General features: G+C 43.9%; 1 protein-coding gene and 1 long non-coding RNA gene across 2 annotated transcripts in view; one reads left to right on the top strand and one right to left on the bottom strand.

Moving 5' to 3' along the window:
* The window catches only part of eef1a1 (eukaryotic translation elongation factor 1 alpha 1), a 6,165-nt gene extending 5,460 nt beyond the window's left edge, over positions 1-705 (bottom strand). Inside the window, exon 1 of the mRNA XM_003226053.4 lies at positions 556-705. The gene's annotated coding sequence lies outside the window, so the exon portion shown is untranslated. The remainder of the gene's footprint in view (positions 1-555) is intronic.
* Positions 1-23,890, top strand: part of LOC134295698 (uncharacterized) — a 24,601-nt gene extending 711 nt beyond the window's left edge. Inside the window, exon 2 of the long non-coding RNA XR_010002328.1 lies at positions 23,636-23,890. This is a non-coding gene — a long non-coding RNA (uncharacterized LOC134295698). The remainder of the gene's footprint in view (positions 1-23,635) is intronic.

Genomic DNA, 23,890 nt, shown 5'->3' with positions numbered 1-23,890 from the left:
AATGTTAGCGAAACTCGACTCGAAAAAGTGAGACATGCGTTCCAGAAAAAGCTCTCCGTTCCTCAAGCCCCGTTCCCTCCCGACCCCCTCACTCGGTCACATATACGGGGAGGAATCCTGGCCTCACGTAACGTGTGTACGCGCTAACACGCGTGTCACCACCACCACACACCAACAGTCCCATTCAAGCGTCGAAATCAGCGGCCCGTTCCCTCCCGACCCTCCTCACATACACGGGGGGAATCCCGGTCTCATGTAACGTGTATATGCGCTAACACGCGTGTCACCGCCACTCCCAAGTCCCACTCAGGCGTCCAAAACAGCGGCCCATTCCATTCCGACCCCCCCCCCCCTTACAAACACGGGGAGAAATCCTGGCCTCATATAACGTGTATATGCGCTGACACGCGTGTCCCCACCATTACCATCAAGCTTCAACATTCCCACTCGGGTGGCCTTTGTCCCCGCTGGAAACACGTGCGCCTGGCCGGGTCTAGGCCCAAGCCTCCTCCCTCCCTCCCTCCCTTTTCCGCCCCACACGTGGCTGCAACTCACCTCCGAAGCAGCGGCAAACCCGTAGCGAAAAAGACCGAAGCGGCGAGCGGCGCCCTTTATATAGCTTGCGCCGGGGGGCGGGGCATGGAGGGGACACGTCACGCCTCCCAGAATTCCATTCCGCGCTCCAAGCTCCCTGCCTCGCCCCGGACCACCCCTCCCACCGAGCACCCCCGCCAAGGGAGGGAGGGAAAATTCCCCCCTTTTCACGGAACGTGCTCTTTTTCTCCTAGCCGCCGCCCTTGCGATCATCATTTGCTGACGTCACGCACGGCACCCTTCTCCCTCACAAATTTCTTGTTAGTTTATAGACGTCCCCTTACATAGAGGCGAAGAATGGGCTGAGTTGAGAGAGTGAGAGCAGGGGGGCTTCAGCCACTTTCGCCCTTCGCCTTTCTCGCCCTCAGCCTTGTCCTCTCTCCCCAATCCTAGCTTTTTAACATTTCCTCCCCTCGTCCCCTTTAAGGTTCCTTCTTCATCCAATCTTGAATCAATTAATTAATTTAACATAATGAATTTGGGGCGTTTGGGATGAAGAAGGATCCTTAAAGGAGAAGATTTGATATTTAATAAAAGCGAGTTGCTGCAACAGTTGTCTTCAAAAGCAAAAACAACTGTCTCCATTTTCCACCATGAAAGTCATCCTTTTTTATTATACATACATATTCATATATGACATTCCTCAACATCATATCACACAAAACTTCACTCTTTCTTCAATTGTGTTGCTTTCTACTTCTGTATCTCCCAAATTAATTGGGATTCTAGATCTAATTAACGCATGAAGCTGCATAAAAATGTGTTGTTGAAGGCTTTCATGGCTGGAATCCCTAGGTTGCTGTGAGTTTTCCAGGCTGTATGGCCATGTTCCAGAAGCATTCTCTCCTGACGTTTTGCCCACTTCTGTGGCAGGCATTCTCAGAGGTTGTGAGGTCTGTTGGAAACTAGGCAAGGGAGGTTTATATATCTGGGAGGTCCAGGGTGGGAGAAAGAACTATTGTCTGTTGGAGGCAAGTGTGAATGTTGCAATTGGCAAACTTGATTAGCATGGAATAGCCTTGCAGCTTCAAGGCCTGGCTGCTTCCTGCCTGGGTGGATTCTTTGTTGGGAGGTTTTAGCTGGCCCTGACTGATTCTTGTCCGGAATTCCCCTGTTTTTAGGGTATTATTCTTTATTTACTATCCTGATTTTAGAGTTTTTCAATTATGGTAGCCAGAGTTTATTCGTTTTCATGGTTTTCTCCTTTCTATTGAAATTGTCCACATGCTTGTGGATTTCAATGGCTTCTCTGTGTGGTCCGACATGGTAGTTGTTAGAGTGGTCCAGTGTTCTCAAATAATATGCTGTGTCCAGAAGTCTACCGCATACCATGCAGCTGTGGTCAAGTCTACATAGGGCCCACCAAATGCAGCATTGCCCAAACACGAATCAAGGAACATGAAAGGCAACCTGAGGATGCCTGCCATAGATGTGGGCAAAACATCAGTAGAAAATACAGCCTGGAAAACTCACCGCAACCTATCTCTCTTTTCCACCATGAAAATCATCCTTTTTGTGTCCTTCACTGTACTTATTCATTTATACATATTCATATATGACATCTCTCAACATCATATCACACAAAACTTCACAATTATGATGCTTCCTACTTCTGAATTGGACATTTGATCAATCCCCTTCTCCCAAATTAATTGGGATTCTAGATCTATTTAACAAATAAAGCTGCCTAAAATGGTCCTCTCAATGTTACCTAATGAGATACACACTTTTATTTAACTGATGTTCCATGAAATAACTTTTTTTCCTTTTTACATTCTCCCTCCCTCTTTTTATATATACAGTAGAGTCTCACTTATCCAACGTTCTGGATTATCCAACGCATTTTTGTAGTCAATGTTTTCAATGCATTGTGATATTTTGGTGCTAAATTCGTAAATACAGTAATTACTACATAGCATTAATGTGTAATGAACTACTTTTTCTGTCAAATTGGTTGTATAACATGATGTTTTGGTGCTGAATTTGTAAAATCATAACCTATTTTGATGTTTAATAGGCTTTTTCTTAATCTCACCTTATTATCCAACATATTCACTTACCCAATGTTCTGCTGGCCCGTTTATGTTGGATAAGTGAGACTTTACTGTATACAGTATTTGTTAATATCTTGATGCAAAGACATGTTGGATAATGGAGCACATTTTTTAAAATTCCAGAGGTAAATCAGCCTGTGTTTTATAGATTATAGCAAAGCCTTTGAATGTAAATATCTTTTCAAAATTATAGGTCTCTCTTAAAGCTGCAACATTTTTTGTCCTGATCTATTCTCGGGATTAGATTCCATGAAAACAGGATATGGAGAAATCAGTGGTTCCCAATCTGTGGTCCAGAGACCGACAGTGGTCCACAAGAACTAAAATATGGTCCGTGGCCTCACCGTTACTACTATGGATAATAACACAGTTCAACCAATTTTTTTCTTGCTGTCTTTGTTTTTAGGCCTGTTCCTGGGGTTATTTGGGGTGCTAATTCAGAAAATTGGATTGGATAGATCACATCAGCTCTAGATTATGGTTTTCTGTGGGTGAGCAGATGGCGACTACTGGATGGCATATGTGTCAGAAACTAGAGCTGATGTGGTCTATCCAATGCAATTTTCTGAATCAGCACCCCAAATAACCAAACTACTGTATATCAAAAGTTGACCAAAAACTGACTCATAACTCTTTTGGTACTAATGTTGTAGAGTAGTCCCTGGTCAAAGTGGTCCCTAGTCAAGTGGTCAATGGTCAAAAAAGAGTTAGGACCCACTGATCTACGTTGTAGAATTAATCCAGTTTGACAGCATTTCAACTGCCAAGGAAGCACAGAAGTTGTAGTTTGGTGAGGCATCAGCATTCATTAGCAGAGAAGGCTAAAGACCTTATAAAATTACAAGACCCATGATTCCATGGCATTGAGTGGTGTCAAACTGGCTTAATTCTACAATGTAGAGCAGTGGTTCCCAAACTTATTTGGCCTACCGCCCCCTTTCCAGAAAAAATATTACTCAGCGCCCACTGGAAAGGGGGCGTGGCTTAGATGGGTGGGCATGGCTCCTGCTCAAGACGGTGGGTCTGAGCCTCTCCCCTAGTCCAAGATGCAGGACTGGGAGGGGGAGGTGGGCAGGGCCACAAATGGGCGACCAGGACTGGGATGGGCAGAGTTACGAGCTCTGAGGCAGGGTTGAGCTTCTATCCCTGTCCTGCGGCGTCTGCCAGGATACAGGAGGCGGGGCTAGATGAGGGGGCGGGGCCTCTTCCCAAGTGCCTGTTGGGGCTGAACCTCTATACCCCGCCCCCGCGTTCTAACAAGTGCCTCGGGGAGGTATAAAGAGGCTTGGCCCTGTCTCACGCTCTTGGAAAGAGGCCCCGCCCCAGCCCCGCCCTTTAGTCCTAAAAGGCCTCTCAGGAGAGGTATAGAGGCTCAGCCCTGTCTCAGGCTCTTGGAAGGAGGCCCCACCCCCTTCCCTAGCTCCGCCCTCTGTGTCCCAACAAGTGTCTCAGGAGAGGTATAGATTCTCAGCCCTGTCTCGGGCTCTTGGGAAAAAGCCATGCCCACTCCTCTAGCTCCGCCCCCTGTGTCATAACAGGCGCCTCAGGTGCTCAGCCCTGTCTTCAGCACTTGGGAAGAGGCCCCACCCCTCCTCTGGCCCCGCCCCATGTCCTAATAGGTGCCATCACCGCCGCCTTGGATCGCTGCAGCACCCTCCAGGGGGCGGTAGCGCCCACTTTGGGAATCACTGATGTAGAGGCACCCAGAGTGGCTTTCAATTGCCAAGAAGGTCAGTCAAAACTGCCTTTCATCATTTGTATGCTGAACATATCCTACGTAAAAAAGGAGGAAAGAGGAGTGAACACTGAAGGAAGGAATAATTTAAGATATGCAGATGACATTATACCACTAGGCAGGGAAATAAGAAAGGACTTGGAAGGGTTATAGAATAAAGTCATGGAGGGTAGTGTATAGGATTAGGAAGTTTTATAGATGAACACTAATAAAAAATAATGACCACAGATCATTGACATAACTTTCAAGTAGACAATGAAGATATCGGCCTCTTCTACACTGCCATATAATCCAGATAGTCAAAGCAGATAATGCACATTATCTTCTTTGAACTGGATTATATGAGCATACACTGTCATACAGGCCTGTAGCGAGGGGGCGGTTTTAGGGGTTCAACCCACCACCCCCCCCCCCGAAATTTTTCAGGTTATAAAAAAAATCTGGTTTACTCATGAATTTTAACTGGTTAACCAAATCCCCATGCTAAGTCTATGAGACGCAAAACATTAAGAGTCCCTCCAGGCACTATTTCAAGCAGATATTGACAGGTTTGTAGCGGGGAGAGGTGTGTGCTAGGGGTTCAACCCCCCCTGAAATTTTCAAAACCCCTCCCGAATTTTTTTTCTGGCTACGGCCCTGCTGTCATATAAATCCAATTCAAAACAGATAATCCGGATTTTGTATGGCAGTGTAGAAGAGGCCTCAATGTGAGTATCCATGGCCTTGTGTCTGCAACCAGGGCCGGTCCAACGTTGAAGCGGCTGAAGCCGCGGCTTCGGGCGCACGTGGAAGGGGGTGCTGTTGAGGCCTAATTCTAGTGCACTGTGCCGCGCAGGGGATAGAAACCCCGCACCAACGTGCACGCACCATCGCCCAAAAGCGCCCTCTCTCTTCTCCCTCCCTCCCTCCTCTTTTACCTGCTCTCCCTTTCTGCCTTGCAGCCAGGCTTTGAGGCTGCGGAGGGGGCGGGGTTGGGGCCTAAGGGCACGGAGGGCACGCCCCTCCCAGGAGACCACGCCCCCTGCTTCCGAAGGCACTCTCAGTGGTTGTGAGGTCTGTTGGAAACAAAGCAAGTGGGGTTTATATATCTGTGGAATGTTCAGAGTGGGGAAAAGAACTCTTGTCTGAGGCACATGTGAATGTTGCAAATGGCCACCATTATTAGCATTAAATAGCCTTGTAGCTTCAAAGCCTGGGGTAATCCTTTGTTGGGATGTGTTAGCTTGCCCTGATTGAGGATCCCCTGGCGCCCTCCCTCTTCATCCCTCCCTCCTTCTTCTCCCTCTTCTCCTTTTCTGGCCTTCTTCCTCTTTCCCCTCCCATCCTTCACTCCTTCCTTCCTTCCTTCCGTCGTCCCTTCTTTCTTTCCTCCCTCCCTCCTTCCTTCCTTCCTCATCTTCTTTCTACTGCGTGGACATTCATTGGCAGTTTTCCCAGTCTCTCTGGTGAGTTTATAGCTATGTTCCAGAAGCATTCTCTTCTGACGTTTTGCCTGCATCTATGGCAGGCACTCTCAGTGGTTGTGAGGTCTGTTGGAAACAAAGCAAGTGGGGTTTATATATCTGTGGAATGTTCAGGGTGGGGAAAAGAACTCTTGTCTGAGGCACATGTGAATGTTGCAAATGGCCACCATTAATAGCATTAAATAGCCTTGCAGCTGACCCTGATTGAGGATCCCCCTCTTCTTCCTCCCTCCCTGTCTCCCCCTTCTTCTCTCAGTGGTTGTGAGGTCTCTTGGAAACTAGGCAAATGGGGTTTATATATCTGTGGAATGTTCAGGGTTGGAAAAAGAACTCTTGTCTGAGGTACCTTGATTAGCATTAAATAGCCTTGCAGCTTCAAAACCTGGCTGCTTTCTGCCTGGGGTAATCTTTTGTTGGGCGGAGTTAGCTGGCCCTGATTGTTTCCTGTCTGGAATTCCTTTGTTTTCTGAGTGGTGTTCTTTATTTACTGTCCTGATTTTAGAGTTTTTAAAATACTGATGTTTCACCCACATCTACTAGGTTTGTCCCCACTTCAGGTAAATCACCCCAGCTTTGCCATCAGAGTTGTCAGAGGTTGAAAAGAGGGTCTGTGCATCATTCTCATGCTCAGCAGAGGACAAGCACCATAGTTATCATGCTGAGTATATTCTCTAAAATGCCAAACCCTAGTTACTGTAGCCCTATTGAAGCTTCTATCTGAGTAAGAAGGCTAAAATTACCATATTACATCAATCTCAGCCACACCTTTTTTGCCTAAATGACTATTCCAAAAGTGAGGTGCACATTACATTTCTGTAATACAGTAAAGACAAGTGGGTTGCTGTGAGCTTTTTGGGCTGTATGGCCATGTTCTAAAAGCATTATCTGTTGACATTTCGCCTGAATCTACGGCAGGCATCCTTAGAGGTTGGAAATTAATTAAGTGGGGTTTATATATCTGCAGAATGTCCAGGATGGGAGAAAGAAAGAACTCTTGTCTGTTGGAGGCAGGTATAAATGTTTCAGTTGCTTGGCTGCTTCCTGCCTGGGGGAATCCTTTGTTGGGATGATTTATTAATATTATTATTATTAGGCCTTGCTCCAGGGAAGGTTCTTCTGCCGTGGCTCCCTACCTATCTATCTACCTTGCCACATATTTTCCACATTGTGTGTATGTGTATGTATATATTACATACACACACACACACACACACACACATACAAACACATATGCAGGGACCATATGTGCCGTGTGTATGATCTATTCACCTCTACCTTCTACCTTTTATTTTTCAGTGATTGGTTTGTCGGGGGGGGGGGGGGGGGCAAAAATACTGCTTGCTTACACTTGAAAATTTCCTAGGGCCGGTCCTGTCTGCAACACCTAAGAAGGGCTGTTAATATTTAGGTGACTTGCGTCTTCTACACTGTAGAATTACTGCAATTTGCCACCACTAACTGCCATGGCTCAGTGCCTTAGAATCCTGTGAACTGTAGTTTCACAAGGTTTTTCTGTCCCAAAGAGTGCTAGTGTTTCTCCAAAGCAAAGAATCCAAGGATACCATACGTAGTATTGAGCCACGGTAGTTAAATCGAATGAATTCTACAGTGTGGATGCACCCTTAGAAGTCTCTTGTTCATAGGACCAAATCAAAGTTTACTTGACTGCTTAATTGAACCAGGTTGGTTCTGAGTTCATTGAAACCAATGTGGATTAAATTAGAGTCAAGGTTATATTCCTCTAATGTTAGTTTAAGAGCCCCCCACCATCTTTGGTAGAACTGGGGCTGTAGTCTTTTACATTCTCTCTCTATCTCTCTCTCTCTTTCTCTCTCTCTCCCTCTTTATCTATCCACCACATCAAGGATTGAAGCCTTATTTGAAAGCAAGGCCAGTTGCAGCAAATGAATGACATTTAATTCAATCTGCATAGGGCTCAGCTGAACAAAACACCTAAGTTAGCAAAACACAGGCCTGCTTGAATTGCAAAGAAGCAGCTGATACTGTAGCAGGCTGTTTCACATTTTTATTGCCAGGATCCTTTGCGACACATGCAACAGAAGTTTTTCCCCTCTGGCCAGATCATAAGAAGTTTGCTAGAGCTAACTGAATGGCTAAATATTTATAAGAAATTTTACCCTTTTATTGGCCACATTTTTGGGCCACACTACAGAAATATTACAAAACCCAGGAAGAAGAAAGCCCCAAAGAGACATCCAACCAAGCAAAACATTAATAGGAATGCATGTTACATACATGAACTTTGTTAGTACACATGTTACTGGTCAAGCTGCAAGGCACATTTGACTCAATGCTTCATGCAACTTGACCGCTTTGCTTGCTTTAAAGGTGACCTTCTTTATGTTTCTTGGGAGAGAGTTAATAATCAGTATAAAGTAAATTGAGTAAAAAGGACATACAAAGCCCAGGCCCACAGCAAGTAAAATTACCATTTCCTCCAGGACCCCTGTCCTATAATGCATATCTAGAACTATGCTTCTGAAAAAGCCTTTTCCACTTGCGGGTCCTCTGACAACAAACAGCAAAGTTAATACTGCCAGAGGGGGATTCACAATGGCATGGAGCAAAGGACCGACTTAAACAAACACGTCCAACTTGCTCACAAGCATTTTTCCATTTGGCAAGATCAGACCATTGTTTCCCAACTTTGAATAAACTGTCTGACCTGCGGGGTTTACATAGGACAAATGGTAAAAAGGCAGCTTGAATATGGCTAGCCCTCCATCTATCTATATGCAGTGTCAACAGATGTCCTTTAAACTACATCTTAATATATTTCTACTCGGAAGTAAGTCCTCTAGAACTCAATGGCGAGGTTAGTACAGTGGATTCTACTGCATTGAGCAAATAAAATTAAAGGGGCATCAAACTGTATTCAGTTGGTGTTTACTTATAAAATGCACTCAGTGGTGTTTACTTATAAAATGTACAGATTAAAGTATTTGTTTATCTAGAAGTGCAAAATCTTCCCTGTCTACCCCCCAAAATTGCCATTTTATTTTTTCCCCAGAAAAGGGAAATAAATATGAGGTTCTGACTTTCTTCTTCCTACAAAAAATAGCAAAACTTTAAAGCCTCATCATTATTACCTCTCAAAAGCTGTGCTCTCTTTCAATGATCCCATTCATGTTTGATCATCAGGATGACCTTTACCTTGGACTAAAAACATTATTTGATCACCGTGGGTCTTGTTTGCAAGAGAAAGAAAAATCAAGGAACCTAAAAAAACCATATTTCCCTCTCCTTTACAGCACTGTGATTCTGCAACTTCAAAAAACTGCTTGCCATGAAGATATTTACAGGAACCCCGGTGGCGAAGTGCATTAAAGCACTGAGCTGGAGACCGAAAGGTCCCAGGTTCAAGCCCCGGGAGTGGCGTGAGCGGCCGCTGTTAGCTCCAGCTCCTGCCAACCTAGCTGTTCGAAAACATGCCAATGTGAGTAGATCAATAGGTACCGCTCCGGCGGGAAGGTAACGGCACTCCATGCAGTCATGCCAGCCAGATGACCTTGGAGGTATCTACGGACAATGCCGGCTCTTTGGCTTAGAAATGGAGATGAGCACCAACCCCCAGAGTCAGACATGACTGGACTTAACGTCAGGGGAAACCTTTACCTTTTTTATTGGCGACTTAACCATAAAATGCTTCACTTGCTGATTCTGCCTATTATTTTTATCATTATTATGTTTATTTATACCTGCTTTTTCTCTCCACAAAGGAGACTCATCCTGATAAAAGCATACAAGTCAAGTCCTCTGGTTAAAATAACAATGTTTTTATTCCCTGACATTTTCGATAATGCTGATCCTCTTGTCTGTGTGTCAAAATAACCTTGGTTTTGGTGCTAACTTTACATTTACTGCTCAGTGTTCATGCAAAACTCCCAGCCACTTCAAATATTTACTCAGAAGTAAACTTCAATTCCATGAGATTTACTCCCACATAGATGAACATAAATGGTGATTTTGCAGGCTCAATCCTACCTACACTCACTTACCAGAGAATACATCTCATTGAAATAAATCGGTTCTACTTCTGAGTAGACCTACAGCAAAAAGCACATACATTTTCTCACAGTATGTCCAATTGAGTTAAAATTACTGTGCATATGATGGCAACCATTGTTATGTGCATTAGTTTTCATCTGAAAGATACAGATTAATTTAGACAAGAATAGTTGTTGGAATATAGTTTGTTGTTGGTTACAGAAATATTCCAATGTTCCAAATAATGTTGTCATTTATTATTTCAAATTGTTATGAAAGATACTCCAATTTGTTAAACATATTAACAAATATTAGGCCTAATGTGAGAAATGTTAGCAGGTAAAAGGAAAAAAGATGTTGATTTTAGATAATTCATAGGGAGGAAAAAAGGGAATGAAGGCCTTTATGGTTTCAGAGTATTGCCAAACTGAATATTGGAGTGGGCTCCTTTACCTTTAATGATTGAACAGAAGGAAGATTTTACCAGATATTGCTTGTCACTCATCCAGGTAGGAAGCCAAAAGTACTGAAATGCTTTCTTCTACATATATTTAAAGATAGAGAAGCCTTTTTGTATTTTTTACTTCGACTACTCTAGCTAGAGGCAGTGGATCACATGAAGAAATGTTTCCATTGCTCTTTTGAAAAATACGAATTTTCCAAGAGAATAATCTCCTGTTTTTAAATGTTATTTTTTCATGTAAAAGCGTTTTTTTATAATGAGGACTAGTAAAGCCTGTGGACAACTTCCTCCATTACTCACCTACAGTTTAATAGGATACATTCCAGACATACTTTTATGATCTCATTTGTTCCAATAGCCATGCTGGCTGGAGGATTCTGGGTGCTGTAATCTTAAAAGGTCTTATTGAACAGGGTATCCTAGACAGATGTATACTTAGAAACTAGCTCAATTAAATCCAAGATGATTCGGTCTGAATGGGTACACATAGGATAGCACTGGTGGCCTTTCAAACTATCATAGTACCTAGTTTGAACCTGCATTTCTTTTTGTTAGGAGCAGTGACTTTCCCTGGTGTTGATCTGAAAAGTTAAAAATGTCCTCTCAAAGGTTGCTAAAGTAGACTTTGGACCTTTTGGCTCATATTCTCATATGAGTCAGCCTTCTGGGCATTTATATTAACTATGGCATGCAAACATGTCATTGCTTAGCAAGCTGACATGTCAGCTGTAAATGTTTCAGGAGATGATATAATCCTATGCATTCTCCATGTTAACATGCAGAAATATTATGACTTTTAACAGCTGCTTTTCATGCAGAAAGCTAAATGTCCTACAGCTGAATTTCTATTATTTTGTGCGGGCATTCGAAACACAAGGTCTCTATTAGATGAATGACATGTTCAAGTCCCTGAGATCAGGGCAGTTTGAATCAGAAAGACAAAAAATTACAGCTACATTCGACACTGTGGACCATGACTTGCTGATTCATCGATTGGCTATGTCTGGTGTACGAGGTTTAGCTCTTAAATGGTTCAATTCATTTCTCCGGGACCAGAGGCAGAGGGTGGAGTGGTCAGGCCAAAGCTCTGAGAGCTCCTGCCTTTGCTGTGGAGTTCCCCAGGGTGCTATCCTTTCGCCCCTGTTATTTAACATCTACATCCGACCACTTGCTGAACTAGTGTGGAGCTTTGGCATAGAGTGCTACCAGTATACAGATGATATCCAGCTACTCTTGCCTCTCGAACCTGGGACAACCACAATTCCTGAGAACTTTAAGCTGTGTTTGGAAGCAGTGATGAGTTGGCTGCGAGCGAGTAGACTAAAAGTGAATCCTGCAAAAACTGAGATACTCTGGCCCGGCCAGCCACCAGAGTTAATCCAGTCACTGCGTGATTTCGATGGGGAAGTTCTGGTTCTGTCTGCTACTGTTAAAAGTCTCGGGGTTGTGTTGGACTCATCGCTGACGATGGAGGCCCAGATCACTGCCATAAGTAAGCAGGCCTTTTTCCATCTTCGCCAGGCAAGGAAATGGGCATCCTACCTTTCGACAGAAGCATTGGCAACGGTAATCCATGCAATAATCCACCACTAGGTTGGATTATTGTAACGCCTTATACGCCGGCCTTCCGAAGACAAAAACCCAGAAAATCCGAATGGTCCAAAATGCGGCGGCCAGGGTGCTAGCGGGATCATTTATAAGATCCCATATTACACCAATTCTGAAACAACTGCATTGGCTACCAATAGAACATCATATCTCCTACAAGATACTGATCCTCACATTTAGAGCTCGAAATGGCCAAGGACCATTATATCTTAGGGACCGCCTCATTCCTTTTTTCCATCAGTGGTCACCTCGATCCTCCCAGGAAAATCTCCTATATGTACCCTAGGGAGGTACACCTGGAAGCTACAAGGAGTAGAGCCTTTTCGACCTATGCTCCAATTCTGTGGAACTCATTGCCTCCATATGTTAGAGCAATGTCGGAGTTGCAATCTTTTGTCAAGCACTCAAGACTTGGCTGTTTGGTTGTGCATTTAAGTAAATCAGATCTAATTTGCCAAATAGTCACTGTTGCATGTTTTTATGCTGAATGTTTTATATTGTGGAATGATATTGTGGAGAAGGATAGGTGTGGTAGTCTCCATGGCAGCCCCTCCGGGCTGAAGGTACTGCTGCTTAATGCCAGATCCGTCAGGGGGAAATCTGCAGTTATCCAAGACCTAATCCTGGATGAGCAGGCGGATCTGGTTTGCATCACCGAGACCTGGTTGGATGAGCTGGGTGGGGTAAATCTTACCCAGCTTTGTCCTCTGGGTTTCGGGGTGCATCAGCAGGTCAGGCCTGGAGGGCGGGGAGGTGGGGTTGCGGTGGTCTTTCAGCAGTCCATCGCCTTGGTCAGATGCGCCGTTCCGCAATCTGCTGGGTTTGAGTGTCTCCACTTGAAGGTGGGTACCCGGGACAGTTTGGGGATTCTGCTGGTGTACTGTCCACCCCGCAACACAGCAGTCTCCCTACCTTAGCTAGCAGAGGTGGTCTCTAGCGTGGTGTTGGGCTCCCAGCGCCTTTTGGTATTGGGTAACTTCAACATCCATGCTGAGGCCACCTTGACAGGTGCAGCTCAGGAATTCATGGCCGCTGTCCCAAGTAATATTGGGTCCCATCAAGCTGGTCATACACTCGACCTGGTCTTTGTTGTGGGCGACGGTTTGGTCAGAGTGGAAGAGCAAACTATTCTTCCATTGTCATGGTCTGACCATTATCTGATCAAGTTAAGACTCACTGTGTCCTCAAACCTCCGCAGGGGTGGTGGGCCCATTAAGATGGTCCGCCCCAGGAGACTTATGGATCCTGAGGGATTCCTGACGTCTCTTGGGGTTCTATCTGCCATGGAGGCTGACGATCCTGTCGATGCCTTGGTCGCTTGTTATAACACCGAGTTGTCCAGGGCTATTGACATGATCGCTCATGAACGTCCCCTCTCGCTGCGTGGAGTTCACCGGGGAGCTGGCGGAGATGAAATGTGGGAGAAGGAGACTAGAGTGTCGCTGGCGGAGAACTCATGATGTTTCTGACCGAGCACGGTCTAAAGCCGCTATTAGGGCTTATTCCGCGGCTTTGCGGGCAGCCAGGAAGGTTTTCACGACTGCCCGCATCACGTCTGCAACAAATAGATCTTCGGAGTTGTTCCGAGTTGTTGGGGAGCTCCTCCACCCTTCTCAGGGTGGGGGGGGGCACCTGACTTCTCGGCAACTCGGTGTAGCGAGTTCGCTCACCATTTTGCAGACAAAGTCGCTCAGATTTGTTCCGACTTGGACGCCAGTCTTGAAGCATTGTCAGGTAAGGTAACCGAGGCATCTGTCTGTTCGATCTTGTGGGATTCGTTTCAGTCTGGCTTCAGGTCTGGGTTCAGTACCGAGACAGCTTTGGTCGCCTTGGTGGATGACCTCCGCAGGGAGCTGGACAGGGAGAGTGTGACCCTGCTGGTTCTCTTGGACATCTTAGCGGCTTTCGATACCATCGACCATGGTATCCTTCTGGGGCGGCTCTCTGGGATGAGCCTTGGGGGTACTGCACTGCAGTGGCTCCAGTCCTTTCTGGAGGGTCGTTCCCAGTTGGTGAAGTTGGGGGACACCTGCTCGGACCCCTGGCCATTGACCTGTGGGGTCCCGCAAGGTTCTATTTTGTCCCCCATGCTTTTTAACATCTACATGAAACCGCTGGGAGAGGTCATCCGGAGTTTTGGAGTACGGTGCCATCTCTACGCGGATGACACCCAACTCTACTACTCTTTTCCACCTAAATCCAAGGAAGCCCCTCGGATTCTGGACCAGTGTCTGGCCGCTGTGTTGGCCTGGATGAGGGTGAACAAACTGAGACTTAATCCCGACAAGACAGAGGTCCTCCAGGTCAGTCGTACGTCTGATCGGGGTATTGGGTGGCAACCTGTGCTTGATGGGGTCGCACTCCCCCTGAAGGCACAGGTCCGCAGCTTGGGGGTCCTCCTGGATTCGGGGCTGACGCTTGAGGCTCAGGTGTCGGCTGTGGCCGGGAGGGCCTTTGCACAATTAAAACTTGTGCGCCAGCTACGACCATACCTCGAGAAGTCTGATCTGACCATGGTGGTCCATGCCTTAGTTACCTCGAGACTGGACTATTGCAATGCGCTCTACGTGGGGCTGCCTTTGAAGACGGCCCGGAAATTACAACTAGTACAGCGTTCGGCAGCCAGGCTTCTAACTGGAGCGAATTACAGGGCGCGTTCAACGCCTCTGTTTAAGGAGCTCCACTGGCTGCCGTTTATTTTCCGGGCCCAATTCAAGGTGCAGGTTATCACCTACAAAGCCCTAAATGGTTTGGGACCCACCTACCTTAGAGACCGCATCTCCCCCTATGAACCCGCACATTCTCTTCCCTCATTGGGGGAGGCCCTTCTCTCGTTCCCACCACCCTCGCAGTCGCGGTTGGTGGGGACGAGAGAGAGGGCTTTGGAACTCACTTCCTAGAGAGATCAGGCAGGCCCCTACCCTCCTCCTTCCGAAGGAGCTTAAAAACCTGGCTCTTTCAAAAGGCCTGTGACACTTAATTTGTTGTTGGACTGATCTATCTGGCATTTTATAATAGCCCCATTCTTGAGGTGTTGCTAATGTTATTTTGCACTTTATTGTCCATTTCAACCGTGAAATACCTTCCCCATTCCGGCACATCCGGTACTGGGTTTTATGAATTAGTCTCCTGTTTTAATATTGTATGCTTTATGTCGATTTTATCGATTGTTTTACTGATAATTGAGGTTTTATTGGTATAATTGTATTATTGTTGTATCATTGATATTTGATTGTTTTATCGGGCTAGACCCCATGTAAGCCGCCCCGAGTCCCTTCGGGGAGATGGGGCGGGGTATAAAAATAAAGTTATTATTATTATTATTATTATTATTATTATTATTATTATTATTATTATATTTTAAATTGTAAGTCGCTTGGAGCACTCTGGTGGAGAGCGACTAATTAAGAAATAAAGTGAAGTGAAAAAATTTAGGCCTGTACATTCAACCATCCTTCAATACAGTAACATTCTAACAGACAGTTTCCTACTTCCAGAATTTGGCAAAGCTACTTTTTAATTCTAGAGCTCTGCTTGACTGTTCAGAGGAGTGGTCATAAATGTTGGGTTTCAGCTCCAATAATAATAATAATAATAATAATAATAATAATAATAATAATAATAATAATAATTTTTATTTATTACCCACCTCTCCTGATGGCTCAAGGCAGGGTACAATAAATTCAAAAAACAAATTAACATAAAATACAATAATTTTCATAATTAAAAACACACACAGAGAGACACACATATATGAAAACTTATACCAAACACATCTACAGAACTGGCATTTAGTGGTGGTAGAGTGCAAATCAAAACTTATGTTTGAAAGTTGACTGGGTACGTCTGCCAGAAGAAATGGGTCTTCAATTGTGTTTTAAATTCTGACAGCTCGTTTAGCTGTTGGAGCTCTTCCGGCAGGTCATTCCACAATTGTCGGGTGGCTGATGAAACAAGTACTCTGGGTGACAGTCACCAGTCAGATTCTGGCAGGTTGGAGTAGCAGCCCCACAGAGGATCTCAGTGTCCTAAAGGGCAGGTTGTGCAGGAGAAGGCGATCCTGTACATAACCTGGAACTAAACCATGTAGGGCTTGAAGGATCAAAACCAACACTTTGTACTTTGCCAGCAACCAGTAGAGTGACTTTAATATAGGTGTAATATGCTCACTCTTAAATGTTCCTGTAACCAATCTGGCTGCCATGCTTTGAACTAATTGGAGTTTCTGAACCTGGTACAAAGGTAACCCAATTTATAGCACATGGCAGAAGCCCAACCTTGTGATTACCAATGCATGCACTACCATCTTAAGGTCTTCCAAATCTAGGAAGGGGCACAGCTGACGGATCAGCCAAAGCTGCTAATAAGAACTGACTGTTGCATCTACTTGAGCTGACATTTGGAGAGATGGATCCAGGAGGACTCCCAAGTTGTGAACATAGTCTTTCAGGGGAAATGTAACCCCATCCAGAACACCTTGATTTTTTGTTAGGACTCTTTATGGCAAGCACCTCTGTCTTGTCTGGATTCAGTTTGAATTTATTTTTCCTCATCCACCCCATTATCTTTTCCAGGTGTTCATTCAAAGGAGATATACAATTCTTATCTGAGGTTGCTTATGAAGGCATAGAGAAATATATTTGGGTGATAACACTACACTCCATGCCTCTCCCAGTGGTTTCATATAAATGTTAAAAAGCATTGGAAATAGAATGGCACCTTGTGAGACATCACAAAACAGCTACTTTTTTGAGGAGCAGCTATCCCCAAGTGCCACCATTTGGAACCTGCCTGAGAGGTACGACCAGAACCACTGCAGCACAGTGCCTACAATGCCCAGCACCTCCAGGCATTCCAGAAGGATACCATGGTTGATGGTATCAAAGGCCACTGAACGGTCTAGAAACACAAACAGGGACACACTTCCCCTTTCCATGTTGAGACCGAGATCATCCACTGAGGTGACCATAGCAGTCTCAACTCCGTATCCTGTTTTAAAGCCGGTTTGAAATGGGTCAAGAAAGACTGCCTGAAGTTGGAGAGCAACTACCTTCTCAATCGCCTTGCCCAAAAAAAGGAGGGTTAAACACTGGTCTGTAATTATTGAGGTCCAGAGGATCCAAGGAGGGCTTTTTCAGCAACAGTTTCACTATTGCTTCCTTTAAACAGGATGGAAAATTCCTTTCACCGGGAGATTGATAATTTGTTGAATTTGATATCTAATTGCATCTTCTCCCTGGATGACTAGTAAAGAGGGGCAGGGATCAAGAAAGCAGGTTGTCCTCTTTGCTTGTTCCAGCAGCTTGTCCACATCAACAGTACTCACCAATTGAAACTGATCTGGTGTAATCCCACTCTCAGAATTGCTGGACATCTTGCTGTTGGCCTCTGAGCCAATGACAGTGTCTAAGCTGGCTCTTACGCGAGAGATTTTTATCTGCGAAATAGTTGTTAAAAGCATCACAGTGACCTACTGAAGGTTCTAATAACGTGTTTGGAGGGAAGGACACCTGAGTTAAGCCTCTCACCTCTCTAAACAGTTCGGCTGAATCTGCAGATGCAATGCATGCAGAAAAGAAAGCTTTCTTTGCTGCACATATTGCAGCCTTATAGGAGCAAAGGTGCCCCTATACCATGTCTTGTCGCATAAAACTCAAGTTTTCCACCATCTGCACTCTCATCATCATCCTTCCGGTTTCATATCCATGAGGGCCTTTGTATACCAGGGAGCCTGGTTAGTAACAGATTGGAGAGGATGTTTGGGAGCAATTGTGTCAATAGCCCTGGTCAGATTTTGATTCCACTTATTGACCAATAAGCTTTCTTTTCTGCATGCATTGCATCTGCAGATTCAGCCGAGCTGTTTAGAGAGGTGAGAGGCTTAACTTTTTAAATTTGTTTTTGTTGATGATGCTTGTTTTGTTCTGTATGTATTTTATGCTGTTTTATTGTGATGACCTGGACTTGGCCCCATGTTAGCCACCCCGAGTCCCTGTGAGAGGATAGAGGCAGGATATAAAAATAAAGTTGTTGTTGTTGTTGTTGTTGTTGTTCCTCCTCCTCCTCCTCCTCCTCCTCCTCCTCCTCCTCCTCCTCCTCCTCCTCCTCCTCCTCCTCCTCCTCCTCCTCCTCCTCCTCCTCCTCCTCTTCTTCTTCTTCTTCTTCTTCTTCTTCTTCTTCTTCTTCTTCTTCTTCTTCTTCTTCTTCTTCTTCTTCTTCTTCTGTCTCTCTCTGCCCTGTATGACTCGTACTGCAGCCTCGGTTTTCATTTGCATTCTATTTTATAAAACAAAACAAACAATAAAACAAAACACAGAGAAGCCAGTTTGTTGGCTAGTCCAACAGCTAGTAAAAAGGTGTTGGTGGCATATCTGGCCGAGTGATTCCCTCCCTTGCAATGGCCACCTGGAGGGCAGTTGGTGTTGGGAAGGGGCCTCCACAGACACAGTCATGATCAACTATCAGGGATCATGGGGCTTGTAGTCTTGCCACATATGTAGTCCCATGGAGGATGAATTGACTGTAACAGAATTTTAATCATAAGCTCCACATTGAAAAGAACAATAAAACTAAAGCTAAAAGCAAGACTTGGCTAACAAGCAACAACTTCCTATGATCATAAGGTTTCCTACACGGTACACAGCTAAATATAGTCCAGTGTGGAGTTCATATTATAATTCTGTGACCACCCACAGAAAAAAAGTATGCTCATGGCTACAGATGGATTTAGTAATGGTGCGAAATGTTCCAAGCTTTCTGTTGTTACAGTAGAGTCTCACTAATCCAAGCCTCGCTTATCCAAGCCTCTGGATACTCCAAGCCATTTTTGTAGTCAATGTTTTCAATATATCGTGATATTTTGGTGCTAAATTCGTAAATACAGTAATTACAACATAACATTACTGCGTATTGAACTACTTTTTCTGTCAAATTTGTTGTATAACATGAAGTTTTGGTGCTTAATTTGTAAAATCATAACCTAATTTGATGTTTAATAGGCTTTTCCTTAATCCCTCCTTATTATCCAAGATATTCGCTTATCCAAGCTTCTGCCGGCCCGTTTAGCTTGGATAAGTGAGACTCTACTGTACTTGTAACTCCTATATACCCCCTTTTTAGTGTAACAGGCCAAAACCTAACTTCCAAATACAGCTTTGAAAAATAATGTTATGCTGATGTGATAGGGATGAAAAACAAATATATTTTTTGCTTCCCTGACTTCCTATCTCTGTACCCCATAAATGGAGTCTTTAGAGCACTTTGTAATATTTGTGTTGAATTTTGTTCCTAGTGGATTAATTAAAACACAACAAAGGTTTGGGTCATTTTTTTTGCAAGTGTCTGGCTTCAACTTGTCTGTCAATTTACAGCAACCCCATAAATTTTATAGGGTTTTCTTAGGCAAGGAATACTCAGAAGTGGTATTCTTTTCTCTGAAATATAGCTTACAGCACTGTTTCTTAAATTGTGAATCCTAGCCCCAAATGGGATCCCTTATTGTAATGTTGGGGTCACAAAAATTCGACAATAGTAAATTATTTCTAAATGCTACCTAGATATTTACATGAATCTGTTAACAATAACATGCAGTGTTTACAGTGGACTCTGCAGATAATGCTTAAGCTGTACTTCATAAAAAAGAAATCAGCCTGTTTAACAAGCCATGCAAATGCAGGTTTATTTTCAGTAAACATTTTAATATCTATTTTATATACCTATATATCTGGGGTCACATAAAAATGTCTCGGGGCGTAAAGGGGTCACAAGTGGAAAAAAGTTTAAGAAGCCTATACTGTACTACCTGGTATTTTTGCCTGATAAAATTTTGAGTAGATACCACCTAGTGGGTAAAATCAGAATTCTCACTTTCATTGGGTCAACATAAGATTTGACTTGATTCCCACTGAGATTTACCGCTTTACTTTAAAACACAAGGTGGCAAAATGCATTAAAGCACTGAGCTGGAGACCTCCCAGGTTCAATCCCCGGGAGCGGCATGAGCGGCCGCTGTTAGCTCCAGCTCCTGCCAACCTAGCAGTTCGAAAACATGCCAATGTGGGTAGATCAATAGGTACCACTCCGGCGGGAAGGTAATGGTGCTCTATGCAGTCATGCCGGCCACATGACCTTGAAGGTGTCTACGGACAATGCCGGCTCTTCGGCTTAGAAATGGAGATGAACACCAACCCCCAGAGTCAGACATGACTGGACTTAACGTCAGGGGAAAACCTTTACCTTTATATATACAGACAACAATATGATGCTTTTATCTCAGAACTAGCTTTGAATAAATGGAATCATATATGTTTTTCTTGCTTCTTTACCAGCTGTGTTTTTGTGTGCATGTGTGCATGTGTGTATATAAGTCTAAGTGCAGCTATTTTTTGTGTGCATGTGTGTATATAAGTCTAAGTGCAGCTATTTTGCATGCTTCTTGTTTGGGCAGGTAGGATTTCCCATGGTCTATAAAAAGCTAGCATACTTTGGCTGTAATGCAAATCTAATATGACAAGGTCTTTGCTTGGTTGGTTGGTTGCTTTCAAAATAGGTCTGCCTAGGAAGGAGACAAGCAAATCTCACCAATCCTGAAGAACAACTCCAACAATGTAACATCATAATGTAGTATATATATGTATGTGTGTGCAGAATTGAAGAAACAAGCAGGACATAGGTGGAAAATAATTTTAGAAATGCACACGCAGCAACACAGGAAATTCTTTTTAGCATATCAGCTTAATTAGACAAAGTCAATAAAAAGTTTGCAAACTGCTTTATCTATTTTTACTCCTCAGTTTAAAGCTTTATAAGAACGAATATTCTTGATGCACAAAATAATCTCTCAGGATAATTAAATTAATATTGTTTGGGTGTTTATATTATTTTTAAATTTTCAGCTTACATTTGATGGTTAATCCAGCTAAAGCAGATCCATTGAATCAATAGCTGAAGGGCATTGATGAGAATCAAGTGTCGCTACAGACATTGTGGGTTGGCAACTTCCAGCAGCTCTAGTGAGCATATTCCATGTTGGAAGTTGCCATCTAACAACATCTAGAGGGCCAAATGACTCTCATTCCTGATGTGTGTATATAGGATCTTTGCATTCTTAAGTTTCCCTAGGGAGATTTCTATCTATCTATCTATATCTATATCTTTTATATCTTCTATCTCTTCTATCTTCATAATAAAAGTGAAAACCCGTATGTCTGTCTGTTCACACAGACAGCCTCCAGCCTCCACAAACAGGCTACAGTTTCCAATGCTGAGGAGCACTCTTTTCCACTGACATTGCGGTTACAGCGAGCTACATGAACATGTAGCCCAAACCCTTCCCAAACACTACAGCCCACCACCCAAGGAATGCTTTCATTTGGGGACCATTTCATCCTAGATTTTGCATTGTCCTCCACCACAGGCAGGCATCCCAGGGTTCTCCATTGGTGTGGAATTTGCATGATCCCGTCTACTGCCGTTCCCTTTCCAATCTGACTGCAGAACAAACACAGCACAACTACACTTCCTGGAGGAGTTTGGGGGATTGACTCCACATGGTGGAAGTTGTCGTTCACCCTGCATCAAGTCAGAGCACTGTGACTCCAACTGGGAAATGTAGAGGGTTGTAGTTCACCTACACCCAGAATGCTATGAATCCAAACAATGATGGCTCTGGGCCAAACTTCCCATGCATACCTGATATGCCCAGATTTGAATACTGGTGGGTTTTGAGGAGAATTGGCCTGGACATTTGGGAGCAGTAGATACTGGGATTTATAGTTCACCTGCAATGAATGAGTACTCTGAATCTCTCCGATGATGGACCAGGACCAAACTTGGCACACAGAGCCCCCATAACCAAAAGAGCATATTGGACAAGTTTGGGGAAAAGGGACTTATAGTTCACCTGCATCCAAAGAAACAGTGATCCCTACTGACAATGGACCGGGACCAAACTTTGCACAGAGAACCCTTATAACCAACTGAACATACTGCAGGGGTTTGTGGGAATGGACCTTGATTTTGGGAGTTGTAGTTCACCTGCATCCAAAGAGCACTGAACCCAGCCAATGACGGATCTGGATCAAACTTGGCACACAGATTCAACATAGCCTGCTCCTGGAATCTGGGAGTTGTAGTAGTTCACCTGCATCCAGAGAGCACAGCATTCAGGCAATGACCAGCCAACGACAGATCTGGACCACACTTGGTACACAGACCCAAAATGGCCAACTTTGAATACTGGCAGGGTTTGGGGAGGATTGACCCACGATTCTGGGAATTGTAGTTCACCCACTCCAAACTGAGAATACCTAACAAAGACAAATAATGCCTTTTATCAAATAACCCGGGCATCGCCATGTTCCCAAGCTAGTTTATTTTAAGTACAGTAGAATCTTTATTATCGGATATCTGTGATTCCACCTGATTTCTTTACTCACAATTTACCAGTGTGGTTTTAGAGAGCACTAAAGAAAATGAGTATCACTTGTTTCTGTTGTACAGGAAATAACATGGATTGCTTTGGGATCATGTTTATATCACATGTTATTTATGTACTGGAATTGCAAATGCCTGACTTCAAATGACAAATTGGTTGCACATTTCATAGATCACATACTATCAGCATGGTATCTCTAAGATTGAAACAGTACTGACTTGCTTTACAGGGCTGCTGTTAAGCCTTGCCAAAATGAATGTTTCCCACATGGTAAAATACCATCAACCGAACTGTTTATACAATTAGAAATACAAAGCTATTGCAAACAGGCCTCCACATCCATGAGTTCAGCATCTGTGGATTCAACCCACCATGGCTCAGAAATATTTGGAAAAAAGTGCCCAAAAAGCAAACTTTGATTTTTATGCGCACCAAGCACATAACCTACTTTAATCTCTTGACATTTCAAAGAATCTCAGGCACTCTCCAGCACTTGTTTGAGTTATTTACCATTTTACATAATCAAAACCATTTTACTATTCCATTACACTAGTAGAAGCATCCACTGATTTTGGTATTCATGGAGGTGTCCTGGAACCAAACTCCAGTAGATACCAAGGGCCCATTGTACTCCCTCTCATGTATTTGTGTGCTGCACATTTGGCTGTATAACAATGAATTACTTTTGAAATAATGAGTTGACAGTCAGTATACAAAGGCCTGAAAACATCAGATCCCATCTGATCTTGAAAGCTATGCAGGTTCAGGCCTGGCTGGTACTTCGAAAAGGGACCACCAAGGAATACCAGGAGCTGTAGGCTATATTTCAGAGGAAAGCAATGACAAACCACCTCCGAGTGTTCCTTGCTTAATTAAAACTGATTAAATTCACAGGTTCTCATGAACTTGAAAGTAATTGAAGACACAACACAGAGAAAGCAGTATACTGTGTAGTATCCTGCTCTTCCAGTGTTTTTGATTCCACTGGTTATCTGAGTTATTTTCTCCTGGATCATCTGAGTGGCATTACTTCCAGTGGATGTTTTCCATTTCTGGCAGGATGCTCTAAAAATGATTTGAATTCCACTGTTTTTTCCCCATAAGACAGGACAGCCGTCCTAAGGCCGGGCAAAAGAGCTGGTTGAGTACTGCCAGCCTTCCTTCAGCGCACAGTCCGGATATTGCTCTCTCGATTGTTCCAGAGGCACGAACGAACGAAGCTTTGTGTGGTTTTAGTCATTTTAAATCCTCCTCTTTGTCTCTTTCCTCTGCCAGGAACAGAAGTGCAAAGCCGAGTAACTTTCTTGCCTGGAGAGTGAGACAAAGCGATTGACAGCAATGTAGTTGTGCTTTATACTGACTCAGCAAAAGCGTCCAGCGGAGAGTAACAGGCCTCCTGAATTAACACTCTTTTCCACATGAAAAATTGAGACTTAATTTTCTGAATTGAAATCTCCCCCTTGCTATTTTGAAACTCCAGTCTGACTCACAAAAACATACTCTCAGAATTAAAATATTACCACACCCAGA

This window comes from Anolis carolinensis, chromosome 1, assembly GCF_035594765.1.
Source record: "Anolis carolinensis isolate JA03-04 chromosome 1, rAnoCar3.1.pri, whole genome shotgun sequence".
Classification (NCBI taxonomy): Eukaryota; Metazoa; Chordata; class Lepidosauria; order Squamata; family Dactyloidae; genus Anolis; species Anolis carolinensis.
The sequence above is the reverse complement of the archived record's forward strand: the minus strand, read 5'-3'. Positions and strand labels throughout refer to the sequence as shown.